This window comes from Molossus molossus, unplaced genomic scaffold, assembly GCF_014108415.1.
Source record: "Molossus molossus isolate mMolMol1 unplaced genomic scaffold, mMolMol1.p scaffold_m16_p_14, whole genome shotgun sequence".
NCBI classification, from domain to species: Eukaryota; Metazoa; Chordata; class Mammalia; order Chiroptera; family Molossidae; genus Molossus; species Molossus molossus.
The window spans coordinates 46,244,999-46,263,293 of NW_023425349.1; positions in this window are offsets into that span (position 1 = coordinate 46,244,999).

An 18,295-nucleotide genomic window follows, 5' to 3' on the forward strand; every position below is an offset into this window, starting at 1 on the left:
TTGTCTGAAAAGATATTTGCAAGATATCCATACGCCTCACTCAACTCTAAGTCACTAAAGTCTCTAGTCAAACATCAGCTGAGCAGGCCTCTGTGACCACCCTATGTCCCTTACCTTATCATTTTTCTTCTCTAACCTATATTATTTTTTCATAGCATTACCATCATATAAAAAGTTATATACCCCTGGCCGATTTGGCTCAGCGGTTAGAGCGTCGGCCTGCGGTCCAGAGAGACCTGGGTTCGGTTCTCGCTAAGGGCATGTACCTCGGTTGCAGTTTGTCCCCGGCCTTGGTTGGGTCGTGTGGGTGGCAGCCACTCGATGTGTCCCTTTCACTTCGATGTTTCTCTTTCTCTCTCTCTCTTCCTCTCTCTCCCTCCCGCTCTATCTGAACAAAAAATAAAAAAAAAATGTCCTCGGGTGAGGATAAAAAAAAAAAGTTATATAGTTATTTACTTCTTGTCTCTGTTCGCTTACTAAAATGTAAGCCCTTTGAGGACAGGAACATGATTTTGCTCATTGCTGTATATACAACACAGAAAGGTACTTACACATCATAGGTGCTCAAGAAATATTTGTTGAATGAAGTAATGAACAAATAGGTAAAATAACTGTTTGAATGTAGCTCCAAGAGATGTTTATCCAGGGGTTAATGTTAACCTGCAAATACATTGAATTGCTTTGAAATGTATTTTATTTTATTTATTTGGGGGGGGGGGGGAGAAAGGGAAACACTGGTTTGTTTTTCCACTTATTTATGCATTCACTGGATTCTTGTAGGTTCCCTGACTGGGGATCAAATCTGCAACCGTGGCATATTGGGATCATGCTCTAACCAACTGAGCTACCCAGCCAGGGCAGAAATTGTTAATTTTTACAAAAATCTCTCTTCACTATTCAAAGTATTGATTTCTAAAATATCCTGGTAAGTAAGAAATGTCCTCATGAAGACCGTTAAGATGTTGGTGTGTGTGTGTGTGTGTGTGTGTGTGTGTGTGTGCACGCGTGCGCGCATGTGTGTAGCTTATTCTGTTGTTGACAGTATCACTGGATGTCTTGCTGTGAAATGGGGGGCAGCAGTGCTGCTATACTTCCCTCTAAACCTACTGTTGCTTTGTTTTCAGTATTTTTTAAATATTAGAGTTCATAACCGTTGCTTTCTGTTTCTGACCACATTCTTCCCAGTTGTTATTTTTAGTTCTGTATTAAGATGGATCCAATGTTTTCTACAATGACCTCCCAACAGCTGAGTTCTTTGATTAAGCTCTAGTTGTCTAGATTTTGGCATCAAGTAGATGTGTTTTTTTTTTTTTCCCCAAGAAAAGCTCATGGGTGCTATTTTCAAACTCCTTTCATATTTGAGAATACCTTTTGTCTTTAAACTTGAATGGCGATTTGACTGGGCCAAACTTTTGTTCTCAAAGAATGTGGATATTTCTATGTTGTCTCGGATACAAAATTCTGCTGTAAGATGTCTAAGGTCAATTTGCTATTTCCTCCTGTTGTTCCTTCAGAAATCTTTATTTTTTAAAAACTTTTCAATAGCCTTTATTTTACAGAGAAGTTTTAGGTTAACAGCAAAATTGAGCAGAACACAGAGAGTTCCCATATATTACTCCCCCAAATACACACATAGTCTCCCCCACTACCAACATTCCTCACCAGAGTGGTACATTTGTTACAACTGATGAACCTACATTAACACAACATTTTCAACCCAAGTCCACATTGTACATTAGGGTTCACTCTTAGTGTTGTATGTTCTATGGGTTTGAGCAAATGTAAAATGACTTGTATCTACCATTATTTTCAGAATATAGTTATAGAACAGTTCCACTACCCTAAAAAGCCTCTGTGGTCTGCCTATTCATTCCTTTCTACCTCTAGCCCCTGGAAATCACTGATATTTTTTACTGTCTACATAGTTTCACCTCACTAAAGATCAGAACTTTTCCATGATCACTGCATCTACCAATATTCTTCTCTGCTGTCAAAATCCATTGTCTATCTCTCAGAGATAAAAAACTATCTTAAATTTTGTGTATCATTTCCTTGCTTTGTACAAAGAGGTTTATCAGATATCTATAAATACATTCCTCTAAACTATATATTGTTTAGTTTCATTGTTTTATAGAAATGGATTCATAACATATAGTCATCTAGAACTTGTTTTTTCACTCACTACTATGTTTTTAAGATTCATTTATTTCATTGCATAATATTCCATTGTTGGAATATGATCTAATTACATTCTCCTGTAGATAGACGGGCACTTGGGATGTTCCCAGTTTGTTGTATTATAGCCAGTGCTGCTCTGAGCACCCTTTCACGTGCTGTATACGTGCAAGAACTCCTCTGAGTGGCTGGACTGCAGGTCGTATAAACATCTATTTTACAAGATGATATTGAATTATTTGGGGAAGAGTTCTTACTGATTTACATTCCCACCAGTGGTATATGTTTATCCATATTCTTGGCAACAGTTGGCATTTTGGTATTATAGACTTCTTACTTTTTGCCAATTTAGTAGATGAAAAATAGAATTTCATTGTGTCATTAATTTGCATTCCTGATTACTACTGAGTCTGAACACCTTTTCAAATGTTTGTTGGTCATTCAGAATTCTTCTTCTAAGAAATACTTGTTCATGTCATTTACCCATTTTTCTATTTAGTTGTTTTTCTTCTCTCTTTTAAAAATGTGTAGATCTTTACATATTGGTTATATTGATTGCAAACACAGAGTGGGGCAAAAGTAGGTTTATGGTTGTGAGTACACAAAACACAGATTTTATCTTATATGATTAATTATTGTATTATTTTCCATACGAACAGCTGTGAGCCTACTTTTGCCCCACCCTGTACATATTCCCCCTCACTTTTTTTGTTTAGCCTTTTTTTTTGTACTGCTTGAAAGACAGAAGTTATTTTAATGTATGTAAAATTATCATTTTTTTACTTATTCTAAAGTCAAAAAAATCTTTTCCTGTATTTTCTTCTAAATGCTTTCAAGTTTTGCTTTTCACTTGCAAGTCTTCAATCCATCTGGAAATGATCTTGTATACAGGATGAGGTAGGAACACAATTTTATCCTTTTCCACATAGTTAACTCTTTGTTTCAGCAACATTATCAAATAGTATCTCTGTAATATATCGAGTATTGATGAATATGTGTCTGTTTCTAGGTTTTCTTTCTGTTTATAACAGAGGTTGCAGCAATACCACACTGTCATAATTAGTTAAGCTTTATCATAAGTATTGATGTGGGGTGGAGCAAATTCCTATAACTTATTGTCTATTCTTGGCATTTTGTTCTTCATATACATTTTAGAAACAACTTTTCAAGTGCCTCTAAACATTAATAGAATTTTAGAGGTTGTATTTGTTTTTGTTTTTTACTGGTATTCATTAAATCTACAGATCACATTTAGAAAAATTAAAATTATGATATTAGATCTTTTTACGGCATACCTGATAAATCTCAAAATTTGTCTTCTTTAATGTCTTTCCATTAAGTTTTATAATTTCTCCAAACAGGTTTTTCACACTTTTTGTTAGATTTCTTTCCAATAATCTTACATCTTTTTCATTGCTATTTTAAAAGTCATCTAGTTTTACAATAATATCACTTAGCTGATATTTAAGAATATAATTAATGGCTCTGGCCAGTTTTGCTCAGTGGTTAGAGCATAGGCCCATGGATCAAGGGGTCTTGGGTTCAATTCCTGATCAAGGTAATGTGCCTGGGTTGCAGGTTTGACCCCTTGGCCCTGGCCAAGGTAGTGCAGGAGGCAAACATCTCACATTGATGTTTCTCTCTCTCTCTCCCTCCCTCCCTTCCCCTCTATCTAAAATTAATGGAAAAATATCCTCAAGTGAGGATTAACAGCAACAAATAAAATAATGCAATTAGCCCTGGCAGGTTTGGCTCAGCGGTTAGAGCTTCGGCCTGGGGTCCTGAGGGACCTGGGTTCGGTTCCCGCTAAGGGCACGTACCTCGGTTGCAGTTTGTCCCCAGTCCTGGTCAGTCGTGCGGGTGGCCGCCACTCGATGTGTTCCTTTCACATCGATGTTTCTCTCTCTCTCCCTCCCACTCTACCTGAACAAAAAATGGAAAAATGTCCTCGGGTGAGGATAAAAAAAAAAAATAATAATGCAATTAATGTTTGTATATTGATCTTATATATGCCCATTTTGCTTTATTCTCTGATATTATCCTAATAAATAATGTAAATTAACTATTTGTAAATAATGAGCATTTTATTACTCCCTTCCTAATCTCTGTGCCTTTAATTTGTTGCTCTTGTTTTATGGACCTGACAAGGGCCTTCAGTAGGTGTTGAAAACATGCAATGATAGCTTCCTTGTCTTGGTCTTAATTTTAAAGGGAGTACTTCTGATATTTTTCCATTAAGAATGGCATTTTCTCTAGGTATTTAAAAATAATCTTTACCAAGATAAATATATTTTCTTATATTTCTAAATTGCTAACATATTTTTAACCTCAATAGGCATATTTTATCAAATGATTTTTCTGCTTCTAAGAAATCGGAGTGTGACTATTCTTCTTTAATTTATTAATGTAGTGAATTACATTAATAATTTTTCTAATATACCTTCTTAGCACTCCTGGAATAAATTCAGTTATATCTGTGATGTAATAGCTTCTTTATATGCTACTGATTTTTAGTTTGATAATACTTTGTTTAGGCTTTTTACATCTATTTTCATACACACACACACACACAGTTATAAACAACTTACTGGTCTGTGGTTTACAATTATTATGCATTGTTGGTTGACTACAGAATTTGTATGGTGACAAATAATGCCACTTAATAGATACTTTTGATATTGATTATGAAAATGATAGAGTTGACAGGGTGTTTTTCTATATAAGAAAAATGCCATTTTAAGATTATCGTTTAGAAGGTAAGGGAAAGTCTTTTCTGATTAGCAAGTCCATCATAGACCCTGTAACTACAGCGAGTTCACATGTCTTCAAACAATATCTATATAGTCAAAAAAGAATAAAAATATTTTCAAGGCAGAAAAATGTTCTAAGATTCTGAAATACCACAGTGAAAATTATTTGTGGGAATGGGGTGTCCTTGTTCGCAGAGCAAAATTTTCAACTTTAAATAGAATATCCTGTGTCTCCAAGGCTACATTTCGCTAATGCTGCTGTGGAAATGCAAAGGGACAATATAATTGATGGTTCCCTCAATTCAGTGTGTCACTCGTTACTACAATAATTATGCTCACTGTCCTCCTCATACTCTTTGCCTTTCGCCTGGCCTCAAACATCAGGATTCATGTTTGTTTTTCAAACTGATTTTATATTTGAACTATGATGGGAATCATCTTGTTTTAAGGCCTTGGTTATAGTGCTTACTATAACACTGGTCTTTCTTCTTTTTTTTTTTTTTTAATTTAATCATTATTTCAGGACTTAATATTATTGTTCTATCTGTCATCACTTTTTGTACTGTTATGACATTCCTTTATGACTTGCTTTCACATACCAAAACATATGTGATAAATTATACTATAAATGAAAAAGCAACTCCCTCCCCAAAAAAATACCCTAAAAAACAAAGAAAATACATAAGTCAGATAAATACATATGTACAGGCTGCGTGGTAATACAGTTTGTGGATTCAGATCTTTTATAAGTAACAATGACCCTGAAATTAAGAAACAGCAAGAAAAATCAAAAGAAAAAATAGGCCATGAAAGTGTATCCCCTACAAAGGGGGCATGTTGACCTTACTGTCCTCCAAGGCACTGTTCTTACCCTTTGGCTTGCATGAGAGTCACAGAGGCTGCCATCGGCATTGCTTCGCCCCGATGACACCTGAGGACAGCTGCGCAGAGGAAACGCGTCTCAGGCTGTGACTTTGATGAAATGGCCCAAACCTGGAGCTATCGCTGAACATAGAACACAGAAAGTCATTTACATCCTGGTACTGAAACAAAGGCTAAGAAACAAAAGAAAAGTCTTCTAATGAAAGGTAGTGTGAGGGTCGATTTTGGTCATGTCTGAGGTACACCAGGTGAGAGGACACGCCACATTGCAGTATTTGTCCTGATCCACTGTCATAGTCATTTATTTTTAAGAGTCTTACACTGCACTTATTGAAGTATGTGATCCACTATACAGCAACTGCATTTCTGGATGTTAATAATCCACATTTCTGTCACTGATCTGTTTTATTGGTCATTTATCCAATACACTCCCATCTATCTGACCGAAAGGGAGAACAATGGCAGTTATTCCAGGGAGTTGCAAGTAAAAAACGAAACAAAACAAACAAACAAACAAGAACATTGTTTTAATATATTGAAGGCAGCTTTTGGCATCCATCATAAAGCTTCCCAAATAATCATTCTCTTTAAAGAATCAACCAACATTGAAATAGCTTCCTTTATTTTCTGCCCTTCCAGAATAGCTCTGGGGTATTAATAAACTGCAGGGATAGCCAATTTCACATAGTAAAGGAAGGGATTTGCAAAGCAGTTCACACATTTAAATTAACATTGGCCTTCCAAATCCATAAGAAGCCGTACATTTAAGTGGGACTTTATTGGTTTGTTCTGTGCTCTGTACAATTACCTTGGATTTTAATGAAATATTAGAGCTGATAAAACAGTAAAAAGCATTTGACCTAGAAAGAATACTGAAAAGTCTAACTTTATATCTTTTATTGGTAATACCACCTATAGTCACTTATATCTTTCACTGAGGACATAGCATAAAGACCAGGAATACGACTTCTGATACCATGACACTAGGTAAGTCACTATCCTCTGATCACAGGTGCCGCTCCTGGGCGGAGGGGAAAGTGAGGGAAAATTCTGATTAACTGAAGTTCCTGAATTATCCCAGAATGCATAAAGGTTACTTCCCCCCATGGTAAGACACAATAAAGTTTAAAATAGAGATTAAATTGAGTTATAGAAAAGTACGGAACATTATTTTCTTTCCCACATGTAAGTGACCAAAAAAACTTAATACCATTACATTTTTCTTTCGACTTGTATGTTTGTTATCTATTGCTGTATAACAATTACCCCCCAAATGTGGCAGCTTACAGCAACTATAAACATATAAACATTTACTTCCCATAGTTCCTGTGGTTCAGGAGCTCCAGAGTGGCTCACCTGGGTGCTGGGCGGCTCTGGGTCCGGCTGTCTCATCAGGCTGCTGTCTTGTGATTCCTCTTCCATATTCAGCAGTCACTTTAAGGACTTACTAGAGTTGGGGTATCGATTCCAAGATAACTCACTGAACCCAGGACAAGTTGGTGCTGGCTGTTGGCAACAGAGCTCGGTTCCTTCCCACATGCACTGTTTCTAAAGCTGTTAGAGGGTTTTCATGAAGGAATTCCTCCTCATTATCTCCCCAGCACCAAGTGGAAGCCACGTATCTTTTTGTTATCTACCCGCAGATGCCCAACACCACCATCTCTACAACATCCTATCAGCAATGGGTCAGCCCTGTTTAATGAGAGGTGAGGATTACTGGGGGACGCCTCCGAGGACGCTACCACAATGTGCAAACTAGAACTACATGTTGTTTAGAAGACATTTCAGCAGTAACTGTAAACATGGAAATGAGATTTCCAAAAACGTGTGTTCACATTGGCATACCTTGAGAACTCAGTTTTGTAGTTTCTTTTCCTTGTTGGCAAAACATAATCTGATAAGTATCACAGGGTTTTCCATGGTGCATAGCTCCAAATGTTGTCTTACCAGCCCTTTTGTAATGTGACAACACAGCCTCCTTCTTAAAAGTCACACCGTATGTTAGAGAAGAATAAGGCTCCGGAGGAAGTTATTTCATATACATGGAGCATTTCATCTACATTTTGTTGTTACTACAATGAGAGCCAATAAAATAGGAGAGATGAAAATAAGCATCTGAGTAAAAGAAAGAAATGTAATAGCTGCAACTTGTGGGCGGTGTTATAAAATACAGACTTCTTTTCCCAAGTAAAGTAGTGGTGAAAGAAAGATAAGGGAAGGGAAGGGGGATAAAACAAAGGTAGACCCCAACATGGCCTTCTAGCTCACTCCCTTAATTTCACAAGTGAGGAAAGGAAGGCCTAGCAAATTTAGTTGACTTTCCCAAAACTTTACAGTAGAATAACCAGTTATATATTCAAAGGTAATTTTACCTCTTTCCTCTTAATTAAATATGTATTTATACAACATCCAATGATAGGTCAAAAGAACAAAGTTGAGTTGAATCAGTTATTTAGTATCACTTAGATAAATAATAAAAGTAATTGCTTGGTAGGCTTCAACTATTCACAATTTTTTAGAAACAAAAGTTTTGTCCAGCAACTTTGTATTATGAAGACAACATAAACCACTAGACAAAATCTTTCTTTCTAACTCTACAACTTTAAGTCAAGGTAGTGTTTCAAATCAAAGAAAGCTTGTAGAACTCTTAAGAAGATACTGCAATAGAACAAAAGACTTGTTCTTTTTTCGTTTTAAAAATGCTCTTATTTTTAATATGATTTTGCATATAAAGGATACTCCTTTCATGTAGGAAGCGCTGATCATAGAAAATAAGTTCACATTGTGCCAAAAATTCAGACCAGATGAAATTGTTATCCTTTGGCTGCGTGTCTCTTTCGTTGGCATTGTACAAGTGTGTTTTAGAACCTGTTTTCCAAACTGCAGTGTGACTCATTGCCTCCTTTCAACTCTGCATGGTCTGCTCCTCTTTGGTGTGCAAAACTTTCTGACTGTCATACTCTTGTTTTTCACGCCACATTACTCTAGAAAACATTCTTCTAAACAAACAGTTGCTGTCTAAAGGCAACGGATGCACTGTTGATCTTGGATTCTAGTGAATGAAAATAACTGATAATAGTCTATGGCTTTGTTTAGAAATGTCACTGCCTCACATGGAAACTGAATTAGCATATGCTAAATGGCAACTATTAGTTGCTAGGACAAGTGGAAGAGATCTTTGAACTAATTGATTAGAAAATGTGAAAACGAATGGGCTCTGTAGTTGAAGAAACACAACAATAATTCGCAGGCACCTACATTTCTTTGTAAAATAGAACATTTACTGAACACACACCAGTGATCATGGCTAGTGCTGTTGCTTGGGCTTCAAGGTAGAGTGTGAGTTTAGGGCTCAAATTCTATTTCTAACTTCTTCTATCCTCCAGGTTTTATTTTAAATGCACTAAACACAGAACACAGAAGAAAAATGGCCAATATCTTAGAAAATATGCACGAATCAAGGCTCCTCTAGAAAAGGGTTTTATAGCATGGCTAAGGCCAAGAGACTTAAGTAAATCTCAGCCTATATTAGCACCCACTAGCCTCCACCCCATTGGAAAGCCAATTCAGAATAACCCACCAGTGTCAGTGGCAAGGAAATAAGAAAGAACTAAAAACATTATGTAATTATTAGCAATGCCTACTGCTTAGCTGCCAAATCCCGCCCCCATTACAGGGGCTGTTGCAATGATAGAAGGCTGTCATGTGAGGCGAAAGCCAGCAGAGTAAAGAGCTTGGCTTCCTCCTATGCAGGAAACACACCGGTCCAGCCTGTCTCTGTAAGGGGGGCCAAGAGCCCTGCCCAGGTAGTCCTACTGTTTGAGAAAAGAAAGCCCCAGGGAAGAATGGAGGAAAGAAAATTATGTGCAAGGGGCCTGCCCTGAGAAAACTGCTCTCAGAAGCAGAAGATATTGGGCATTGATGCTCTTCTGCTCTCTATGCAGAGACCCTGCCCATTAGTGAACTGAAACTCAATGAAAGTCAGGGTCAGACAAAGAAAGATCCTTCTCTCTGGTAAGAAAATGGAGTTAGGACCACTGATATTTCCTTTTATGTTCCTCTGATTGGGGAAAAGAATGTGGAGAGGAAATTCTGTTTTCCTTTGGGAAGAAGCTAAATCCAAGGCTGAAGGAGTCTCCCTTACTCTTAGATATCACTGTGACTCACAAGGAATTTGGAATCAGAAAGCATGTATTCAAGCCAAAAACCATCACCACCACCACGATCACCACCACAACTTAGCTCGATAAACCTCAGCAGTTATTCATCTCCTAGAAATCTCAATGCCCTCTGAGAAACGTGTCACTCCCTACTATCTGTGTGATAAAGGCATTCTTCCTATAGGTTTACCCAAACAATTCTCTGGCTCAATCCTGAGTAGACCTGGGAGTCTCTTTGAGGTCTCCTATCCCCTGAAGGAAGAGGTGGGGAGCAAAGGAAAGTGTCTAGAATTAGTCTTATAGCATGAAGTCTGTGTGCCTGGGGTAAGACATTGACTTCAGGGAGCCCATTTTATAACATTTCTAAGTCCTCCTGGGATTTCCCAAGATTGATTTCTACCTGGATCCCTTAAATGTGTTTCAGTTTTCCCAAGTTGAAACCTCTTTAGCTGTGGCATGACACTTCCCCTGGATCAAGGGAAGGGCCTGTTTTCCTCTTGCAGACAATGAATGGGTCTCACTGCAAAGACAGTGCTGCTGGCTGGTTAGTCATAACAGTGTGTTATGTCTGCCAAGAAACCTTACGATCATCCCTTGAGTGTCAGACCCAAGCTCACCACACCCCTAATTTAATGGCATGGGCACTATGGCTTACTTTCTTTGGGGTCCAGCTGCTCACCTGGGTTAGCCCTGTTGTCTCTGACCCACATGTTTCTAACTTCCTCTCTGATTTCTACTGCTCTGCTATGGAAATCACAGCATGCCTCTTATTTAAGGCTATAGTTCTCCAATCCTGAAAGGTCCACATAACCTTTATGTTGTAAACAACCCAAGAGCACAGTCAGCGATGGTGGTTTAATTAGGCAATACTCTCTACTCGAGTGCAGTATGGCTGAGAAATGTGTAAGACTTGCTCTTAAAGAAGGCATTCTCTCCCAGGGATGTCCTCGCCCCATCTCAACTGCCAGTCTAGGTCTTCTCTCTCTCCAGCCCTCCCAAGGAAGGATCTGTGTTACTTTCTTTATAACACGTACCCATAGAGTATATATCTCTATTTCTTTACCAATAATAACATATTATAAATATAAGTCTATTTCTCAATTTTGTTGCAACTTTCATAAAGGCTAGGACTTTATATTAACTATCTTTGTATTGTCAACACCTAACAGTATGCCTGGGAGAGGGAGGCCTTCAATAAATGTGCTGTAGACTGGGTACATAGACGGATGAATGGGTGAATGAATGGATGGATGAATGAGTGAATGATGCTACAGTTGGATTGGAGCATCATGGCATATAAATATAAAAGATCCCAAAGTATCATAGCACTTTGGGAAACCTTTGACAAATCTCAACTTATAGGGCAAAGTGACAGTTCTGAGACACATTTTCCCCTCATGTTTTACATCTCTGAAATCCCTGGGAAGGTGTCTTTCAATCACTGTCAGCCAGGAGGCAGTTGGAATATGGTTGCCATGGAGTGCTCACGCATCCGGAGTAGATAGTATTGGTGGTTTGGAAGAAATGCATGGAGCGGATGGAGGATGGTTTTTAAAGAGCGTGACATCACCAAGATTCCTGACACCATAGAGGACAATAGTATGTGGAAAATCACCATATCTATTGCTTTGTGTTGAAAAGTTTTCAGAAGAGACAATATCTGAATGTAAAGAAGTTTTAGAAATGCCTTAAGCAATTTAATTTGCTTATGTTTTCTTTTTTAAGGAGTGCTCAGGAGTGCTATATCATAATAATCTATGTCTAAATAACTCTAAAATAGCTCTTTCAATATGAAGAAAGTAAAAACTAAGTGAGAAAAACGTTATGTAAATGGAATTGATAGCATTTTTTTCTTTCTTAGCAATCTATAAAATAACGGTGGTTCTTATAGTCAATGACATTATATAACATGAAATATAAGGTATGTGCGGTAAAATTAGTAACTTTTTTTTCTCTTCGGGGAAGCAAATGGGATTAGTAAATTGTAACTGTTATCTCCTTTCCTGAGGTAAAGGCACAGGGAGATCTGCCTGTACCTTTCTCAGAAAGAAACATTTCACACTGCTGCAATAAACAAAACCCATGGTGCTTGCAAATTCCTGGGGAAAAGTTTCTCTGTTCAAATTGAGGGTTGTTACTATTTAAAACAAGGAAGACAAGAGAAAGGCCTGCCCAGGGAAGCCACATTAAAGAGTCAATATGCTTTTGACGGCACTGTCAACAAATTCCACCCGCCGCACTGTCAACAAATTCCACCCGCCGCACTCCCCACCCTGAAAGAGAAGTCAGCAAATCCAACAAATGGCCCCTGTCCTCACCCACCCTAACGTTGAGACAGACATGCATTTGTTGCCAAAACCTCAAAAGAAGGTGGTTAGTCCACATCTCAGACATCAAAAATAAAAGGGAAATACAGTAATAAATGAAGACTCTTATAAGCAGATAGCTAAACCATCAAAGAGAAGAAGGAAATTGTTTGGACAGTCACAAAGTCTCTGCTAAGTCTCTTTGTGTCTTGAACTTTCCATTTTACTGCTTATTTTAAAGAACTCAAATTAGGCCTCATCCACATAAACTCTAACCCTGACACTTTGGCAAGGGCCAAAAACACACAGAAAGGTGCGTATCCTAAGTATACCATAGCTTCATGTTCTTTACTGCTCCCCCACCAGCTGGCCCACCCACTGCATGGCTTTCAAATTCTTCTCCTCATCCACCACTTTGGCTTCAAAACAGTGGGAGGCAGCCTGGCCAGTGTGGCTCAGCAGCTGAGCATCGACCTATGTACCAAGAGGTTGCAGGTTCAATTCCCGGTCAGGGCACATGCCCAGGTTGTGGGCCAAATCCCCAGTGGGGAGCATGCAGGAGGCAGCCAATCGGGTGTTCTCTCATATCGATGTTTCTATCTCTCCCTCCCTCAAGGCAGTATCCGCAGGGTATAAATGGTGGCCTTTGACCATGTTCCACAGACGGTGCATGTGACATCTGTCCTAGATGTAATGCAGGCAGCAAACACTCCAATTTTGGCCATCCAAACAGAGGAAAGATATGACTAGAGGAATAAATAAAAAGCTCCCTGCCATATGGATGTGCCCCAATGTGCAATTATAGCACAGTCTAATCACAGAAGCATCATTCAAGGTCTTGCCTTTTTAAACTCTCACAGTAGATTATAAAATACTGATTTACCACCTTTTTTGGAGTGTGGTTTCTGGAAACGCTCACACTATTCTACTTGACCTTTAATAAAAAGCTGATGTCCAAAAGGGTTACAGGTTCATCTCTACATTCCATATTAGCTCCAAGGAGAAAAAATAGCATTTGTTTTTTGGGGGATCCAAAAAAAAGTGAGAAAGAGAACATTTGATGTTCCAGGAGTGCCAAGTCTGTCCAACAGTATCCTTCAGGATTTGTAGTCGCTGTAGCACTCACTGGTGGCTTCTGCTCAGGTACCCAGCCACTCTCCATAATTGCTTAAACATGCAATGTCATTGCATTAGAGGGAAGCAGTTACACATGCCACTTTAAACAATTTTTATTGCTATATCTGTTCTCTAAAAACAAATGGGGTTCCATAGGGGGAGGCTGGACACCACCCTGGGCAGGTTGCACAGGCAGGCAGCTGCTCGGAGCCAAGGGGAGGGCGTGTGGAGGCCGTGAGGTAGCGTCTCGTCTGAAGGAAATGAAATACTGCATGCAGAGGGCTTATTAAAAGCTTCATGCTTGAAAATTCCATAGTAAAGACAAGTCTTGGGAAGCAGACAGTTCCCTCTTTGCTGGTCATGTTAACTTTGTCACTGGAAATGTGAATGCAATTTTGACATTTGTATGGACTTGGGGCGGGGGGAATAGGGAAGCACGAAGCCAGTTTTTATTGAAGAAACATGACTGAGAACAAAAGCACTGGAGTCAGCACTGTGCCAGGGGCGAAGGTGCAGCTTTCCCCGCTGGGGCTCCGTATCCCACCTCGTCACAGCCACAGTAAATGAAGAAAGCAGCATAGCATCCACGGAGCCATGGCTCTCTTCCTGAACCGCTCTCACAAGATGATTCTAGAAATCCTGCCAAGATATTTTAGGACATCTTACTCCTGGCAGCAGCCACACAGCTTACTGTGTTCCCCAAATTTATCTTTTAAAAACTCAACTGGGTTTTTTGTTTTATTTATTTTATTTTGTTAATCCTCACCAGAGGCTATTTTTCCATTGATTTTTAGATAGTGGAAGGGAGGTAAGGAGGGAGAGAGAGAAACATCAGTGTGAGAGACACATCAGTTGGTTGCCTCACACACAACCCTGACCGGGACTGGGGACCAAACCTGCAGCCCAGGTACATGCCCTTGACGGGGAATCAAACCAGCAACCCTTCAGTCTGCAGGCCGACACTCTAACTGCTCCAAACTGGCCAGGGAGGTTTTTCTTTAATTTTAAAATTAAATTTGATGTTCAAAAGTTTTGAATAAGTAGTAGTTCATGCACATGGTACAACAGTTAAAAGGCGCAGATAGTGTATGTTGAAATGTAGGTCACTCCAACCTTCTCCTTTGTGACTCCACTTCCGTTCCCAGCAGCAGCCCTGGTCGCCTTCCAGAGTGCTATGACACGTGCAAGCATACCCAACCTGTAACCTTTTCCTTTGTTTTTATATAGGCTTTTGCAGGGGGTTCACTCAAAGAGGCTTAATAAAAATATAATAAATTTGATGAAATGGAAACTTATTTTTGTTGTTGTTAATCCTCCCCTGAGAATATTTTTCCATTGATTTTTTGATAAAGTAGAAGGGAGAGGGGAGAGAGAGATAAACATCCATGTGAGAGAGACACATCAATTGGCTGCCTCCCACATGTCCCAGACCAGGGCCGGGGATCAAATCTGCAACCAAGGTACATGCCCTTGGCTGGAATCAAACCTGAGACCCTTTGGTCTATGGGCCGATGTTCTAACCACTGAGCAACTGGCCAGGGCTGGAAACTTATTTTATTTATTTTTTATCCTCACCCGAGAACATTTTCCCATTTTTGTTCAGATAGAGTGGGAGGGAGAGAGAGAGATAGAAACATCGATGTGAAAGGGACACATCGAGTGGCTGCCTTCCGCACCACCCATCCAGGGCCAGGGACGAATCGCAACTGAGGTACATGCCCCTGTCCGGAATCAAACCCATGACTCATTGGTCCGCAGGCTGATGCTCTAACCACTGACCCAAACCTGCCAGGGCTGGAAACTTATTGTAAACAACCTGATGAAGTGGATTGTTTACTAGATTCAACTAGATATTAAAAAAATATTAACCTTTTATTAAATGACACTCCAACTTCAAAATGATTTTTAATGTATAGATTTATCCACATATCCACATGAGACAAATTCCAATGTGAGAACTCCTCTTCCTCCTCTTATTCTTCATGGGACTGAGTCTTCCCTCAACAGAGCTTTCTCTCTGACCCCATTTCATCACCATCTTTACACAGTCTCATTGATGTTCACCATTTCAGCCTTAAAAACAAATTCTTAAAGTAAATTTGCAAGCTAATCTAGATGGAGATGGCAATAATCATGATTCTCTAAGATTGGCCAGTAGGAAACAAATCACTTACTCTGACCACCCATGACCCATCACTGGCAAGAGCAAGAACAGGTGGGTGTCACGCTGTGGATGGGCACCTGCCTCTTGGAAGTGAAGTAGATTCCAATCTAGTCATTCTAACCTTGCTGGCATCCAGACCTCAACCAAGTCTTCACATTTCACCAGCTTCCTATTTCTTTCTTTCTTTTTTTGGAAAACGAGGGGAATTCATTAGCGATTTCCTGCTTAAACATTCTGTGTCTTGTCTGACACTTTCTAGCGCTTTGCCCATGTGTATCTAGTCCTTAAAGCTGCAAGTTGATCAGCAACAAGCTTCTTTTTCTCAAGTTAAAATGAAAAACATCAGCATGATCAAATTGAAATTCGCTAAGTGTTATAAACAGAATAGTTGTGTCCTCCCCAAAAGTCAGATATTGAAGTCTTAACTCCCCAGCCTTTGGGAGATAATTAGTTTATCTGAGATGACGAGAGTAGAAGCCCCGTGATGGCATTAGATGGGATTAGTGCCCTAGTAAGAATAGGGAGAGACCAGAGTTCTCTCTGCCTCCACCCCGAGAGGACACCGAAAAGGCTGCAATCTGCAAACCAGACGTGGGTTCTCATTGGAACCCAACCATGCTTCAACCCTGATCTGGAGCCTCCCAGCCTCCATAACTGTGAGAAAGACATTTCTGTCGTTCGAGCCACCCAGTCTGTGGCATTCTGTCAGGGCAGCCTGAGCTATGACACTAGGAATTTACTAACGTCTTGACAGAAAATAATTGAACTACTCAAAGATACAGTTTCAACTGATGCCAAATCCTTTTTGTTTCATTCAATCATATCTTCCAACATTAGCACCTCAGAAGTGCATGTTTCATCCTGAATATTCGGCAGGTGCTGTTGTTGGTACTGATGCTGGCCACTGGGCACATCCCAGCTCCTGGCCCCTGCCGCTGAGCACACTGAGAAGAAACAGGTGGAGCGCCTAGCCAAACGCGCCTTGCCAACCGGCCTGAATTCTGGGTGATAGGACTGAGCTGGGCTGTGTATGAGGACCTAAGGAAGACGTGCCAGTGGGCTTCAGAGATTTAAATGGAGAGACATGTGAAAATATTTTCCCAGGCGATAGGCCAAGGTCAGGAACCACAAACCCTGCCTTCTTTAAGGAATGGAATAAGATGTGGAAATCAAGTATTTTTTTCCTTTTAATTGTTACATTTGTAACTTTGAATATATGCGTCATTTGACAAATTTGCACTAAGAGACAATTATGTGCTAAGCATTGTTCTAGGTGTCAGCAATATAGCAGTGAAGAGACCACCCTATCCCCGCAAAAATAACAGCTCTGCCGTCACAGAACTTGCATTCCAACACTATGTTCTTCTGCTCCATCAACCTAGTCAATGTCTCAACTAACTCCTTTACGTCTCGCGTAAGGATACTGGTGCCCTATTCTTACAGCTGTACTTGCATTTTGTACATTAGTATTTTTAATGTTTCCATTTCTCTTTTTCCATTCTCTTTTCAACTCTCTTGTCCAAATATGTTGATTCTAAAAGTCAAAAATCTATAGATTTGTGTTATCATAACTATGTAAATGTCAATGACTGCAGAGCCAAATAATATGCTAGAATTATATGTTTGTCTCGAAAAGGTCTAATGGCATAAGCCCCGAGCCATTTAAAGGAGAATATCTATACACTAATCATGTGAGTCCAATGAACTATCTGTTCTTATACAAAATCAATTAAATGCTTAAAATTATGACATGCCAATCAGGAAAAAATTGACCTTTTACTTTACGTCATCATATCTGAAGCATAGTTTCTCACATAAACTTTTTGTTTTTCCCAAAGTAACTGCTTTCTTTTTTCTTGCTGGTAGAAGAATGATGCACCTTTACCTGATCCCCAGGCTTATGTAGATTATCAGGTATGCTCTCCAATACATGCAATTCATTTTTCCTCCCCAGAAATGTCTCTCCCCGAACTCTGTGTTCTTCTGCTCCAATCAGGAGCCTAAGCCCAGTGTATAGCTCACATCTGAATCTCTCCACTGTCTTCCTGAAGTCTACTATCTCTTAGACCTTACATGTTCTACTTTCTTGATTTTTCACCCTTATCTTTTTAGAGGTCATCCCCAAACAACTTCCTAAGAAAGGATCTTAGGAGATCTTGAGACACGTACACCTAAAAAATGAGTTTACTTTTGCTTTCATACCCACTTTGACCAAGTATGGATTTCTAGGTTAAATAAAGAAGTGAAAAGGCAAGCTACAAACTAGGAAAAAATATTTGCAATACACACATCTGAAAGAAAAACAAAACAAAACAAAAAAGCCAGGATCCAGAATGTATAAAGAACTTCTAAAAATCAATAAGAATAAAACAAACAATCCAATTTTTTAAAATGGACCAACACTTGAATAGAAACTGTGGGAGAATATAACCAAATGGCTAAGAAGTATGTGAGAAGTTGCTCAATATCAGCTCATCGGGGAAAATCAAATTAAACTCATAGCAAGTTAACAGTATACATTGACCAAAATGGCTTACATTTAAAAGATTTATAATGCTCCATATTGGTGAAGATGTGGAGCAACTAGAACTTAATAATACTGGCTGATGAGAGGGTAACACTCTCTGAAATACTGTATAGCAGTTTCTAATAAATTTAAACACACGCCTACCTATGACCAACCCAACAATTCCAATCCTTGGTATATACCAAAAAGAAATGATAAAAAAATTCACAAAATCC